The 15,580-nt window shown below is 40.2% G+C and overlaps 1 protein-coding gene across 2 annotated transcripts in view; it reads right to left on the reverse strand.

Moving 5' to 3' along the window:
• Nucleotides 1-13,282, reverse strand: part of WDR47 (WD repeat domain 47) — a 70,203-nt gene extending 56,921 nt beyond the window's left edge. For both annotated transcript variants that reach the window (XM_074188326.1, XM_074188325.1), the window contains exon 1: nucleotides 13,145-13,282. The gene's annotated coding sequence lies outside the window, so the exon portion shown is untranslated. The remainder of the gene's footprint in view (nucleotides 1-13,144) is intronic.
• Nucleotides 13,283-15,580: the final 2,298 nt, after the last annotated feature.

Raw genomic sequence — 15,580 nt, forward strand, 5'->3', positions numbered from 1 at the left:
AAGGCAAAAAGCTGTAAAGATAGAGTGGTACTGTTTGTGGAAGATGTTTTAAATGACTAAAGACTTTGAACTTTATTCTTTGAGCAACTGTACATTGAAAATCATGCATATGGGGGCGGCTAGGTGGCCCAGTGGATAAAGCACTGGCCTTGGAGTCAGGAGTACCTGGGTTCAGGTCCAGTCTCAGACACTTAATAATTATCTAGCTGTGTGGCCTTGGGCGAGCCACTTAACCCCATTTGCCTTGCAAAAACCTAAAAAAAAATCATGCATAAAGAAGTTAGACCTAACAGATAGTTTTTAGTGGAAAAGGAACAGTGGAAGAAGACCTGTTAATGGATTGCAATATTCCAAACAGATAATAATGAAGACTTACAGAAGGGGAATTTCTTCTTTCAAAAAAATAAATTCAGCAAGATTTTAATTTATAGAAGAAAATAATGAGACAACCTGAAAAAAATTGGACATTCAGATATTAAAGTCTACTAAACATTTCCCTGTTCTGCAAAAGTAAAGCATAGATTTACTTCCACTCAAAATGTCTCCAAACCTTCAAAGTTATCAGCATTCAAAATATTTGTTTCATTTTCCAATCTAAAAAGTTAGCTGATGTCAATTATGTCAACATATTAGATAGATTTGCCAGGATAAATTATATGTGAGGGAAAAAAAACCATTTTTCATCAGGCAACATCTGAGGCAAGAAAGACTACCTACCACTGAGGGAGGAGGAAGATGAGGGGAAAAGTCTCAATGACCCAGTATTTTCACAGGAAGCATATAAGTGTGAGAAAACAAACAACAGCAAAAAACTTCTTTGGAATTTTTATTTATTTATTTGTTGTTTTGTTGTTGTTTTTTGTTTTTTTGTTTTTTTAGGTTTTTGCAAGGCAAATGGGGTTAAGTGGCTTGCCCAAGGCCACACAGCTAGGTAATTATTCAGTGTCTGAGGCCAGATTTGAGACCAGATTTGAACCCAGGTACTCCTGACTCCAGGGCTGGTGCTTTATCCACTGCGCCACCTAGCGGCCCCGCAAAAGTGTTTTTCTTATAAAGTTTTTTATTGGATAAACTATTTCTGGCTTTACTCACTTCACTGTTTTAGTTCATAAAGTTTTCTCCGTTTTCCCTGAAACTGTCCCTTAAGTTATTTTGTATGCCATTTGATTCCTCTCCAATAGTTGTAGTTTTCCATTTTTGACAATTTGATTTCATGTGCTATGGAACCTCAGTTATTTTCATTTCAATTTTTCTAATTATTAGTGATTTGAAGCATTTATTTTCCCTTAAGGCTATTAATAGCTTTAATTTCTTTCTTTGGGACTACATACCCTGGTCATATTTTTTTGCCTACTTACCTACTGAAGAATAGGACTTTTTCTCATAAATTTTAATCAATTATTTATATATTTAGAAAGGTTATTTATTTTTTACAAATTTAAATTTGTTTATTTTTTGAATTTTACAATTTCCCCCTAATCTCCCTTCCCTTCCCCCCATAGAAGGCAAGCATTGTTTCCATGCTATACATTGATCTAAATTGAATATGTTGAGAGAGAAATCATATTGAAAGGTAATTTTTTATTGCTTTTCTAATTTGTTTATGATGTGATCTTTCCTATCTAAGTCATGTGTCTATTTGGAGTTTGTCTTGATATATAGTGTGAAATGTTGGTCTATCCATAATTTATCTCCAACTGCTTTCTAGTTTTCCTAGCAGTATTTTGTCAAGAGTCCTTACTCCAGGGGAAGGTAGGTGGTGCAGTGGATAGAGTATGGGCCCTGGAGTCAGGAGTACTTGAGTTCAAATCCGGCCCCAGACACTTAATAATTACCTAGATTTGTGGCCTTGGGCAAGCCACTTAAAAAAAAAAAGAGTCCTTACAACATTAGCTGGAGTATTTGTGTTTTCATTATGAATGTGTATGTGATCATTTTCAAAGAATTATTACAGGAAAATTGCCCTGATATCCTAGAAGCAGAGGGCAAAATAGAAATGGAGAGAATCCATCGATCCCCCAGAGAAAGAGATCCCAAAAAACAAACCTCTAGGAATATTATAGTCGAGTTCCAGAACTCCCAAGTCAAAGAGAAAATATTACAAGCAGCCAGAAGGACACAGTTCAAATATCATGGAGCTGCAGTCAGGATCACACAGGACTTAGCAACTACATTAAAAGCTCGTAGGGCTTGGAATATAATATACTGGAAGGCAAAAGAGCTTAGAATGCAACTGAGAATCAACTACCCAGCAAAACTGAATGTCCTCTTCCAGGGAAAAAGATAGACTTTCAATGAACCAGGGGAATTTCAAATGTTCCTGTTGGAATGGCCAGAGCTCAGAAGAAGGTTTGATTTTCAAATACAGGACTCAGGTGAAGCATGGAGATTGGAGGAGAGGGGGGAAATATGAGGGACTTAATGATGATGAACTGCATGTATTCCTGCATAGAAAAATGACACTGACAATACTCATATGAACCTTCTCAGTTAATAGAGCAGGTAGAAGGAGCTTTTATAGTTGAAGCACAGGAGAAAGCTGAATTTGAAGATAAAATATGGTGTAAAAATGGAGTCAATAGAAAAAAGGGGAAATGGAATCGGAGAAAGAAAAAGGAGAGGGAATAGGCCAAGATATTTCATATAGTAAGATTTTCCTTTATTACAATGAGCTATTGCAGTGATATGGAAGGGGGGAGGCAAGGGGGAATGAGGGAATCTTTGCTCTCATCAGAGATGGCTAGGAGAGGAAACAGCATATATACTCAATGGGGTATAGACATCTGGAGTAAGGGGGGGGGGGGAGCAGGGGGAAGGGGTGGGGATGTGAATAAAGGAGGAGAGGATGGATCATGGGGGGAGAGTGGCCAGATATAACACATTTTCTTTCTTACTTCTTGCAAGGGGCTGGGATTGGGAGGCCTGTCCAGGACCATAGGGCCAGGTGGATGCTGGGCCTAAGGGGTGGTATGGGGGCTCAGGGCTTCTTGGCCCCGGGACCAGCCGCACCACTCAGCAACCCTACAGCAGAGTCATAGTGAAAGGAAAGAGAAAATATAGTACATGGTAGTGGAGAAATACGAAAGGAGGGAGTTGTGATCAGCAATGGCAATGGTGGAAAAATATGGAAGTAACTTCTGCGATGGACTTATCATAAAGAATGTGATCCACCTGCAACAGAGTTGTTGGTGTTGGTACAAAGACTCAAGCACATTTTTTATTATTATTATTTTGGAGGGGTGCAGGGCAAATGGGGCTGGGTGGCCTGCCTGGGGCCACATATCGTTGGGTGTCTGAGGCTGGATTTGGACCCGGGTGCTCCTGGCTCAAGGGCCAATGCTCTGTCTGCCACCCAGCCACCCCTACTATTATTACTATTTTATTTTATTTTGGGTCTTTTTTTTAATTTTTTTGGTTTTTGCAGAGCAGTGGGGTTGAGGTGGCTTGCATGTCACACAGTTGTTAGGTGTACAGGGCCGGTTATGGGCTCAGGTGCTCATCGCTCCAGGGCTGGTGCTCCATCCATTGCACAACCTGTCCAGACCTATAATTATTACTATTATTTTTTTAATTTTAATTTTTTTCTCTCCCCTTTACTTTATCGCTCAAGCGAGTCTATATTTTTTGGGGGAGGGGTATTTTGTTTACTCTTAAACAAGAATATTTTATTAATGTATAAAAAACATTTGTACAAAATGAGAATAAATATTAAATATGAAAAAAATGAATGTGTATGTGGTCCCAATGGCTCCCAAGGAGAGTAAATATCAATTGTACTGTTTTGGTCAGAAACTCTGAAGATCTTCCCCTCCCAGTTTGTTTTTTAACTAGGTAAAAGAGGTCATTCTTTGCCTCCTTTCTTAACTAGCCTTATTCATTGAATGTTCTTCACAGATATATATAATTAGTATGGGTGACAATCAAGGCCCTCCACAGTCTGACTCAAATTCATCTCTCCAGCATTATCTCAAGGTTCTGACATTTGAGTACTCAAATTCTTGCCATCTTAAGCTATCACTATTCCCCAGTTTCATCCTAGAATCTTCTAACTTAATATCTTTATACTTGCCACTCTCTATCTAGAACAGTCTCCCTTCTCAGATCCACCTACTGACAACTCCTCCAAATAGGAAATTTTTCCAAATTTTTGGACTCCATGATACTTTTTATTCTCACTAATGCTCTGTCTTCCATTGACTGTGGCAGACTGTTGAAGAACAATTCATCTATGTTTAAAATGTTCACACTCCATTTACATTTTTTATTTTTCTAGAACCTCTATCAATTATCCTCAGATATGATCTAAATATTGATTTATTTTAAGACATATTTATGAGTATTTTAAGATGTTTTTATTAATAAAATACATTGTTATGAAAAATATCATGAAATGCTCAATCAGCATGGTTTATTATTCCCAGTAGTTTTATTTATCTATTTTATACTTCAAAAAATTAGCACAAATGCAAAAGCAAAGGAATCAGATCTTGAAGGTCTTAAAAATAATCTATTTCAGAGGATTGGCAACAGTAGCATCTCTAAAATGAACCTTGATTTTTATAACACAAAGACCAGAAAATTTAAACAAATCTGATTATTTCAAAATAAATTAAAGTCTGTGGAAAGGAAAAAAGTTATCTCAAAATTTTTAAAGCATATAAAAGGCTACCTAAACATGACAACAATGAAAAGCTTTGAATGCCTAAATATATACTCCCTTCCCCACCCCCTTTCCCCCAAAAATCTGATCACAGTGAAATATACTTGATGTTAATCACCAATCCCTAAGGATGGAGGTTCAACTATACTGAGACAGAAATCTCTTTGCCCTTCCCCTAGCTGTTACAGTTTTACTCAATCTATATTATCTACACTTTTATTTAAAATTAGATTACATTCAAAAAAGAAATGACAAATGTCTTTAAAAAAATTTCCAAATCACAATCTGCTCTGCTAGTAATTTTTAAATCTGTATTGTCAAGCTGACTAGACTCTTGCTGTTGCATTTTTTCAGCAAAAGAACAAAGGATTCATTAAACAAAGAAATGATCTAGAAAGCAAAGTTTTAGTTTTCCTTTGTGAGAAATTATCTCTAAAATTCATGTCTAATATTATATTCCCTAGTCCTTCTTATCTCAAAATTATGATATCTAAATCTAAATTTACTTTGGGGAAAAGCCTAAAAAAAAAGAAAAATAAGAAGTCAAAGAATTATATTTTTATTTTCAAGCTTTAAAAAACATGTATGTGTGTATCCATATAAAACCAGATAAAAAAATAACAAAACAGGCTAAGTTTAGAACTATAACTATATATAGCCTGTCAATAATTTGGATAGTAAACAAATTTTAAACATATATGAATATCTGAATAATCCAAAAAATTCAATCTATTGTGAATTTAACGTTTAATTGTGACATTGTAATCATGATTTAATTCATATTGCATTAGTAGTTAAAGTATAAAACTTGTGCTTGTTTCATATTCTTCCATTCCTATTAACAAGCATTATATTTTCATTATCTTATATTAAAATATATTCAATTGTGATGTTTTTCAAAGATGGTCAGATCTAAGCATTTTCCCCTCCAAAAAATGTTTTCCATTAAATAAATTTATTCTTAGGGTTTTATGTCTCAGGTTGAAAGAAGCGAGATAAGAGGTATAAGAAAAAAGAATGAGATAGATCAAGCCCTCTATTCACAAACTTAACCACATCCTTCTTCCTTTCTCCTCCAAAAGCAGGGGTTCTTTACCAGGGATTCACAGATCCACAAGGGATGCATGCCAGATCTGTACACTTGGATAGAAAAAAAGTTAGATCCTTATTTCAATTTAATTGCTTTTCTTTGACATCTTAAATATTTTACATATTTATTCTGAGAAGTAACCCATATGTTTCACCCAATTGCCAAAAGGGTGAAAAATGTTAAAACAAAACAAAAAAAAATGTTAAAAACCCTTGTCCTGGAAATTGTCTCTTCCTTCTCTTTTAAGTACAAATTTTTGGTATCTACGAGATCTCCCATGTTTGAAACTCTACCAAGCTTAAAAAAAATGTTCCTTTTACTCTCCCAAGTTAATGTCCAATATCTTACCTCCTTTTCATAATTAAACTCCTAGGAAAAATTTATCTATACTCAATGCCTCTATTTCTTGACTGGTGAATGGTATGATGAATCTCAGTTGAGGAAAATCTCTCTACCAATGCAAACTATTCAGCAACTTATAGACCTAAAGAGTTGTTGGGGCACAGAAAACACCTTGTCTAGAGTTGGGCTGCCAATATATGTAAGATGTACTTGCCTGAGCTCAGGTCTTTCACATTCAGAGGCCAGCTCCCTATTCACAATACTCCTTATAATGAAGATTTTATGAAATTAACTTTTTTGTTTTTTTTGTTGTTATTCACTTGTACAATTGTGTCTTTTTGTGACCCCATTTGTCTTTTCTTGGAAAAGTTACTAGAACAGTTTGCCCTCTCCTCCAATGGATTAAGGCAATAGAGGCTGCCTAGGGTGTCTGAGTGATTGGCTGAGGCAGAATTTGAACTTCAGTTTTCCTGACTCCAGGCCAGCATCCTATCCAATGAAACACCTAACTGCCTCAATTGAGTTATCTGCTCTGGGATTCTTATTCTAATTATATAGACATATTTATAAACTCATTCATTACATGTAAACACATATGTATATATGTAAAGACATAAACACACTTATACATTACTCATAAATTGCTGAGTTAGAAAAGTCCTTAAAAGTTGTCCTATTATAACCCAGTTTGCCACAGTGTATTTGATTCTATAGTATCTCTGAGAAATGGTCATTTGGAGAATACTTTCAATGATGAGGAGGTCACCTGTTATGGAAAGTCCATTATATCACTGGAAAAATCTAATTTTTAAGATGGTCTTTCTTGCTAAACTGGGATCTATTTCCTGGTGGTTTCTACTCCTTCTTGATTCTATTCTGGTTTTTTTTGTTTTTTTTTTTTGAAACAATCAAGAGCAAATAGGCAGCAACGTGATGAAACAGATAGAGTACTGGAGGTAGACTCAGGAAAAATCTGAATGGAAATCTGGTCTCAGAACTTACTGTGTGACCCTGAGCAAGTCATTGAACTCTAACTTAGTTTTCTTATCTGTATGAGCTGGAGAAGAAAATGGCAAAACTACGCTAGTAACTTTTCAAAGAAAACCCCAAATAGGGTTACAAAGATTTGGACATGACTGAAAACAAATGTACAACTACATAGGTGGCTTAGTGGATACAGCACTGGGTCTGGATTCAGAAAGATTGGGGTTCAAAATCAGCCTCAGATGCCAACTAGCTGTGTTATCATGTGCAAGTCACAACCTCAATTTGCCTTAATCCACTGAAAAAAAATAAATGGCCAAGTACTCCATTATCTTTTCAAAGAAAACCCCATGGGGTTCTGATTAAGGTCTCATTTCTAAAATATATAGAGAATTGCATCAAATTTATAAGGTTAAAAGTCATTCCCCAATTGATAAATAAAAAAAATTTTCAAAAAAGAAATTAAAGCTATATATATATATATAAAATCATATGAAAAAATGCTCCAAATCATTACTGATTAGAAATGCAAATTAAAACAACTGGTTTTGGTGGTTCCACCTCACCTCTATCAGATTGTTTTCCCTTTTTGTCATCTTAGCCAATGTTGGAGAGGTTGTGGGAGGATTGGGACATTTGTTGGTGGACCTGTGAACTGATCCAACCATTCTGGAGAGCACTATGGAACTATGTCCAAACAGCAATAAAACTGATCACATACCCTTTGATCCAGCAATACTAATACTAGGTCTATAAGAAATCATAAATAAATAGGGAAAGTCTCACTTGTTTCAAAATATTCATAGCAGCTCTTTTTAAAGTGGCAAAGAATTAGAAATTTATATATATATATATATATGTATATATATATGAATGTTATGGAGTATTATTGTTCCATAAGAAACCATAAATGGTCCAACTCTAGAGAAGCATAGAACCAATTACAGGAAATGATGCTGTGAGAAGGGAGCAGAATCAAGTGACCATTGTACACATTAACAATAACATTGTGATTGAACAGCCTTGATGGACGCAGGTCCCCTCAGCAGTTCAGAGATTTAGGATAACCCTAGGAGACGGCCCATGGACAATGTTACTTCCATTCAAAGGAAAACAAAACAAAAAAAAAAAACAAAACAAAACAAAACAAAACAAAAAAACTCACAGAATCTGAATGTACTCTACATTCACCTTTTAAAAATTTTCTCTCTTTCTCATCTCATGGTTTTCTTTGTTTTGCCTTAATCCTAATTCCTCATACAGAAAATATCTAATCTGAAAACATGTTAAATACAAATGTTTATGTACAATATTCACCAGACTGTTCGCTGTTGAAGGGAAGGGGTGGGAAGGGAGAATAGAAGGAAATTATGTAACTTAAAAGTATGCATATACATGTGGATGAATGTTGAAAAACTTTCAGAACATACAATTGGAAAAATAAAATATCAATTAAAAAAAAAGAAAATCCCACAGACAGTATAGACATACTATGGTCCATAGTCATAAAAAGTTAGACATGACTGAACAACAATGAATAAATAAAGAACAAATTTGCTTTCTCTTATATGTGACAATCCTTCAAATAGTTGAACACAAATATGTCTTATCTAGCCCAGATAAACAAACCAAGGTTCCAGAATCACTGGAAAATGGGTCTTGACCTTGTCATCAGAGGAACAAAGTTCAAATCCTGATTTTGTCACTACTTATACCATCTTGAGCAAGTCACTAAAACTCTCTGGGCCTCCATTTCCTCATCTGTAAAGTAAGGATATTGAACTAGATAGCCTCTAAGATCCCTTCTATTGTGGTCTCTTAATTCCCCTTGTCTATCATTCCATAATGAAATATAATGATAGTGACTTGCCCAGGATCAGCTAGTGTTGTAATGGATGGAGAAAGGGGTCTAGAGAGAGGGAGACCTGACTGAGTTCAAATCCTGCCCCAGCTGCTTATTAGCTGTGTGATCCTGGGTCATTTAACTCTGCCTCAATTTTCTCAGCTGTAAAATTTACTAGAGAAGGAAATGACAAACCAGTCGAGTATCTTTGCCAAGAAAATCCCAAATGAGACCACAAAGATTCAGACTGAACAATTACAACAACACTATATGATTCTTTCTCCTTCTCAAAGGCTGACTTTAGCTTGTCAACCAGAACTGAACATATCCATTTCATCTCTCGATGCTACAGGTAATTTTCTAAATCTTTAAACTACTAAGCAGAAACTGATGTGCATTGGCGAAAGTTTTTCATGGAGAGTTTCTATACTTATGAAAAGTCACAGATCCATTTTAAAAAGATCCAACTTATTCAGTGAAATATTTTTGCAACATTATTTTAAAACCTTAGTTTATTTAGAATGGAGAGAGGAAATTCAATGTTATTTTCAAAGGTACATACAAAACAGTTAAAACAAATTTGGAAGAATTAATTTGAAACAAAAATTCTTTAGCATGACAAACATGTCTACAGTAAGTACTTGTAACTTTATATCCAAAAAACTCATTTTTAGCAAGTGAAAATTTTACTCAAAATTTAGTTTCTTTTTCATCCTGTCAACAAGTCACAAAACAGAGTTTCTATCAGTACCAATTAAATTTGCCCATGTATAAATATCAGAAAAAGGATATGCACAGTTTGTTATTTTATGTTCAATTACATGCAAAGATAGTTTTCAACATTCATCTTTTTGTAAGCTATTGAGGTACACATTTTCCCATGACGTTTCCCATGACAATAAGTAGTAATCTGATATAAATTACACATGCAAAATCATGAAAATGTAACATTTCTATCACGTTGTGAAAGAAGAATAAGTATTAAAGGGAAAAATGAGAAAATGAAAAAAGCATAAAACAAGTTTTAAAAAGTGAAAATAGTCTGCTTTGATCTGCATTCATAACTTTTTCTCTGGATGTGGATGGCACTGTCTATCATAACAGATATTAGTAACTTTTCCCCCCAATTTATATGATATTTTTTAATACTGGATTTTCTCAAAACTGAACATGCATATTGATAGCTTGTGTCTCTGAGTCTCCCTTCCCAGTCAAGTAACTCCAAGTGTTAGAAAACTTCTTGGTCTATTATTTTGGTCCAATGAGGAAAATTTCAGGTAATATTTCTGCCTCTGCATTATAAAACAGCAAGGAAACATGGAAAAGGTTACAAGAATGACTAACCATTTAATAGCCATTTTGAAAAAAATATAATTTTCTTTGAAATTAGCTTTCTTTGGTTATAGGCTTATTTATAACCAAACTAAACATAGATCCATATTGATCATGTTGTGAGAGAAGAGTCAGATCCAATGGAAGAAAGAAAGAAAGCATTAGGGAAAGACAACTTTTAGAAATTGAAAATAATAAGTTTAGGTTTTCATTTAAACTCCACAGTTGGGTAAGATACACACTTTTTAGCAATCAACAAGCAATTATTAAGTACCTATTCTGAACTAGGTATTGAGGATAACAGAAGAAAATGTCAAATAGTCCAAAGTCTCCCAGGAGTTTACATTCTATCCAGAGACAAGATGCCCCCCCTTTAGTTCTTAGCATGTGCACATGCATTCACTAAATCAATACAATATAATCTGGAGGGAGGGCATAAAGAGATCTGAACCAGGAGGGGAGGCAAGAAGCAAAGGTGTGGGGTGACAGGAGCAGTAAAATCAATCTGGCTGGGCTGTGGAAGGTGAGTCATATGTGGTAATCCTAGGAAAGTTGAATGATTACAGATTGTGAAAAGTTTTACATGCCAAACAGAAGATGTTATTTTTGATCCCAGAAGTAACAGGAAGCAGTTGAAGGGGAGGGGTGGCATGATCAAAACTCTGATGGTTTCTGTGTGGTAGTTAGACTGGAGTGAGGAGAGACAAGACAAGATAGTTATCTAGGAGATGAATACAATGATCCAAGGTATGAACTGGGGTTTTGAGTGGAAGGAAAGAAAGAGATGTAAAATATGTTTACAGAGGCAAAAAGGTTTGGCATGATCTCATGAAAACAGGACAGAGCACAGGATGATAGCAAGTTTCAAACCTATATGAATATAAGGATGGAAGTGTTTTTAACCAAAAAAGTCCTGAAAGGAGGCATGTTGTGGGGAAAGGGGAGGATTCTGGACTTAAGTTTGAGATGCCAACAGTATGAATTCAGTTTGAATACTAGGCAGTTGAAACAAGAGCTATATATATAGATCTAGGAGTCATCTGCAAATGGGAGATGATAATGTCACCAAGTGAGTTGAGCAGAACCAGGAGAACATTGTATATACACATAAACAGCAACACTGTGAGATAATCAACTATGAGAGGCAGCTTTTTAAAACTTCTCTTATGTTCTTCCCCTTACTCCTAATTCTTCTTTCACAATATAACTAATATGGAAATATGTTAAATATGGATGTATAACCTGTAGCAGACTGCTCCCTGATGTGGAGGGGGAAAGGGAAGGGAGGGTGGTAGAAAAATGTAGAACTCAAAAGCTTGCAAAAGATGAATGTTAAAAACAATCTTTGCTGTAACTGGAAAAAATAAAATTAAAAAAAAAAAAGAAGTACCCAAGGATAAGAGAGCATGATATGAATGATGATTCAGGAAGGGATTAAGAATAAGCAGTCAGATGGTAGAAGAAAAAGAGAGAAAGCGGTGCCAGGAAATCCCAGAGAAGAGAGAATCTAGCAGAAGGTTGTTAAAGTGCCAAATACTAAAGAGAGGTCACAAAGGGTGAGTACTGAGAAAAAGCTGAGATTTGAGAGAAATCATCTGTAAATTTATATTGAGATTCCACCATGATTATCTGAGGACCCAATACCCAAATTTAAGATTATTGTATTTGTTGGAAGCTTACCCCAGGTGTCCTATATCCCCCAGGTAATCTGAGGTCATAGGAAAGCAGGCAAGCAGTCCCGACCCAGTTATTGAGAATGACCCTGCAGCATTTGGGAATCAAAGATCTCTGCCAAGTGGTGCACACCTCGCGTTACCAAGCCTAGCATGCCCAAACTTGTTCTCGTTACAATTCTGCACTCAGCAAGTTTCCTAATTCCCCAATGGTTTTAACCCTGTGAAGAACTAGTCCTTGACCCCGACCAGAAGAGAACTTATGCATAAACTATCCCTGAAAATGTTTCCCTCTATGAGGGTGGCCAATTATGAGTTGCCATCCCTACTTTCAAGATCCTGCCATATGTGTTATTTAACCAATATTCCGGTGATTAAAATAATGGGTATTCTCCTCATTTTACTCTTAAGCAACAGAATAAGGTTTTGACTCAAGTCATCTTATGATGCACCAGGGCCAGTAATCTAGTCACCGGGAGTCTCAGCCTCTTATGCTGCATTATAGTCTCAAATGGAGTCACAGATAATCTTAAAATATTCACATCATGCTCCTTTGGTAGGCAGTGGAAAAGCCTCATTTTACAGACAAAGGATTAAATAGTTGTCACACGCCGGGAAAATGAACGATACCCTGTGCTTTTATCTTATTTCATTAGCTTAAATTCTCCTTTCTAGTTTTTAAAAAAAAATGGGGAGGGAAGGAGAGACAGTAAAGAATAAAAAAATCTCAATTAGAGACGTGGAGAGAAAACCTTGACAATGCCTTAAAACCCAGGGATGCCTTCCCCGGCTCCAAGCCCCTGAAACATCCCATTAAGTCACAACAAAGGACGGGGCAGAGGGTCTGTCAGTGGAGGATGGCAATCTGTGACTGGGGACGAACAAAGGCTCCTTTCGGGCAGGAAGGGCCCGAGTCGCCCAGAAACCCCGCAGCGGGGGAGTCGGCGGCGCTCGGGGGTCAGGGAGGGCCATCGGGCCGCAAGGACCCGCCTCGCCATCGCCGCCCCCCGGGAGCGGGCACGGCCTCCCCTTCCTCGCAGGCGCCCCTCCCCCCGGGCCCCCGCCCCGAGGCGCCGCGGCGGGGTGGGGCAGCGGCCCCGGGCCCCGCGCGCAGCCCCCCCCCCACCGCGGCGCCCCTCCCCCGCCCCCGGGCCCCCCGCCGGGCCCTCTGACAGGTGGTGACCCAGGGAACCCGCCCCGCCCCCGCCCGGCCCGCTCACCTGGGAGCTCCGGCGAGAGCCCGGAGACGCGACCGAAGAGAAAGGCGGGCCCGGGCGGGGCCGAGGCGCGGCGCGGGGGCCCGAGCTCAGGCAGCCGGAGCGGCGAGCAGCCCCGCGGCGGCGGCGGCTCCGGCGCGGCCTCGCCCCGACTGCGGTTGTCAAGCGGGGCGCGAGCCAGCGCGGCGCAGCCAATCACGGCGGCCCCCGAGCCTCAGGACCCCGCGATGCGGGCGGCCCGGCTGCTGCCTGAGCCCGAGGCGGAGCCCGAGGCGGAGCCCGAGCCTCCGCGGAGGGGCGGGGCCCGGGTGGGCGGGGCCGGCGGGGCGGGGCGGGGCCGGCGGGGCCGGGAGCCTCCGCTGAGGGGTCGGGGCCGGGCGGGGCGGGACCCGGGCGGGGCCGGGCCGGGCCGGGAGCCTCCGCGGAGGGGCGGGGCGGGGCGGGGCCCGGTCGGGCGGGGCCGGCAGCCTCCGCGGAGGGGGCGGGGCGGAGCCGGGAGCCTCCGCGGAGGGGCGGGGCGGGGCCCGGGCGGGCGGGGCGGGGCCGGGCCGGGAGCCTCCGCGGAGGGGCGGGGCGGGGCGGGGCCCGGGCGGGCGGGGCCGGCAGCCTCCGCGGAGGGGGCGGGGCGGAGCCGGGAGCCTCCGCGGAGGGGCGGGGCGGGGCCCGGGGGCGGGGCCCGGGCGGGCGGGGCCGGGCCGCCGCCCTCGCGCCCCCTTCTGCTCCCGCAGCCCGCGGCGCGGCCCCCAGGCCCCTGCACGTGGGCCCAGCCGGAGCGGGGGCCGCCGCGTTCACAGCGCCCACTCGGGCTGGGGCTCGGGGAGCCACGGCTCTGATTCCGCCGTCCGTGCCCGGGGATTCTGTAAGACTCAGAAACTGGAGACCCGGCGGAGCCGAGGGAGACCCCACTCCGGGAATTCTGAGCAGAAAAGAACTCAGTCCGGCCCCTCTCCCAGTCTGCACCAAGCCAGGGCGGCTGGGCGCAAAGTGCATGGAGCGGGCACGGGGCCCGCAGGACGGGCCCTGGTCCCGACTAGCTGTGCCACCCTGGCACGTCTCTGTGGTCCCGACGGCTCTGGAGGAGGTGAGGCTGGTGGCTCGGCCCTCACTCAAACCCACTGCCCGTGCTTGTCTTGGCATCACTTCCCCACCTCATGGTCTTCAAGAAGGAAGGATAACCATCCAAACACCAAACACTGCTAGGGAAAGGGTTCAAATTGAAAACTGAAATAATCTGTGCCTTCCAAGTACTATTTCTTTTTCTTCTTGTTACAAGTCTTCCCATATTTCTCTGAAAAATGTCACATAAGAAATGGTGCAATAAAGTCTCATTGTATTTATATCACATAATTTGTTCCATTGCTGCCCAATTGATGAGCACCCATTTTGTTTCCAACAAAAAATGTGTTGCTATAAATACATCAATCCTTCCTGTCTGATTTAGAGCCAGAAAGGACTGGAATATTTACAAAGGTCTAAGAGGACGTGAAAACTTGAATTAAGTCTATAATGATGGACAGTGGCTGAGATCTCAGATACACTTTAAGGTTCACAAGAATTACACATAATTAGTTTTATGTTGGCCTAAAGAAGCATTGGTTTTCCCATTGAACCCCTTCCTAAAAAAATCTCCAAACACCAACATACGTACTTAATTTGGTTAATGTTCCCTTGCCAAAGGATTGATAGCTTTACTTAAGCAATTATAATTGTATCCTACACACAAGCCTTCATGATGGCACCATTATGTAGACTATATTGATATCATAACTTAGCTGTTTGATTCCCATTCATTTCATAAAATTTATCTTGCTTACACTGGCTGTAAATATAATAGCACCTTATATTCGTATAGTTTTACACTTTTAAAGGACCTTCATCTACTCTATTGCTTCTCATGAGATGGAATACAGCTCAGCTTAACCATCTTTTCTGCCATCATATCTGGAGATTCTCCAGACCTTACCCATCTTCCCCCTTCTCAGCTCTTCAGGTGTTATCTTCCCCTAATTAGATTCTTTTTTTTCTATCTTCAGTATTAACAGTGTCTAGAAGGTTCTTAACACAGTAGGTGCTTAATGTGTATGTTTATTGTACCTACCCACTGTGCACCAAAAAGAATTGCCAGATAAGGACTCAAGAAAGGACTTCTAGAAACCCAAAGTTGCGAATTTGTAGAAAACATGTGTTCTCTACAGTAAGAGCCCATTCTCCTATTGACATGTGTACTTGTGGAAGACAGCACCCCAGACTGTGGGGATGTTTTGTACCAATTGTTTTTACCACCTTAGTCTATGCCCTCTTCTAAAAACTAATAGAAGCATACTGGCATTATGGTGCAGTAGATGCCCACAGCCCTTCAGAATTCTGAAGAGAGTAGTTGTCAGCACTTTCACACATACTTAGGGCAGCTAGGTGGGACAGTGAGTCTAGAGGCAGGAA

This window comes from Macrotis lagotis, chromosome 5 (assembly GCF_037893015.1).
Source record: "Macrotis lagotis isolate mMagLag1 chromosome 5, bilby.v1.9.chrom.fasta, whole genome shotgun sequence".
Lineage (NCBI taxonomy): Eukaryota > Metazoa > Chordata > Mammalia > Peramelemorphia > Peramelidae > Macrotis > Macrotis lagotis.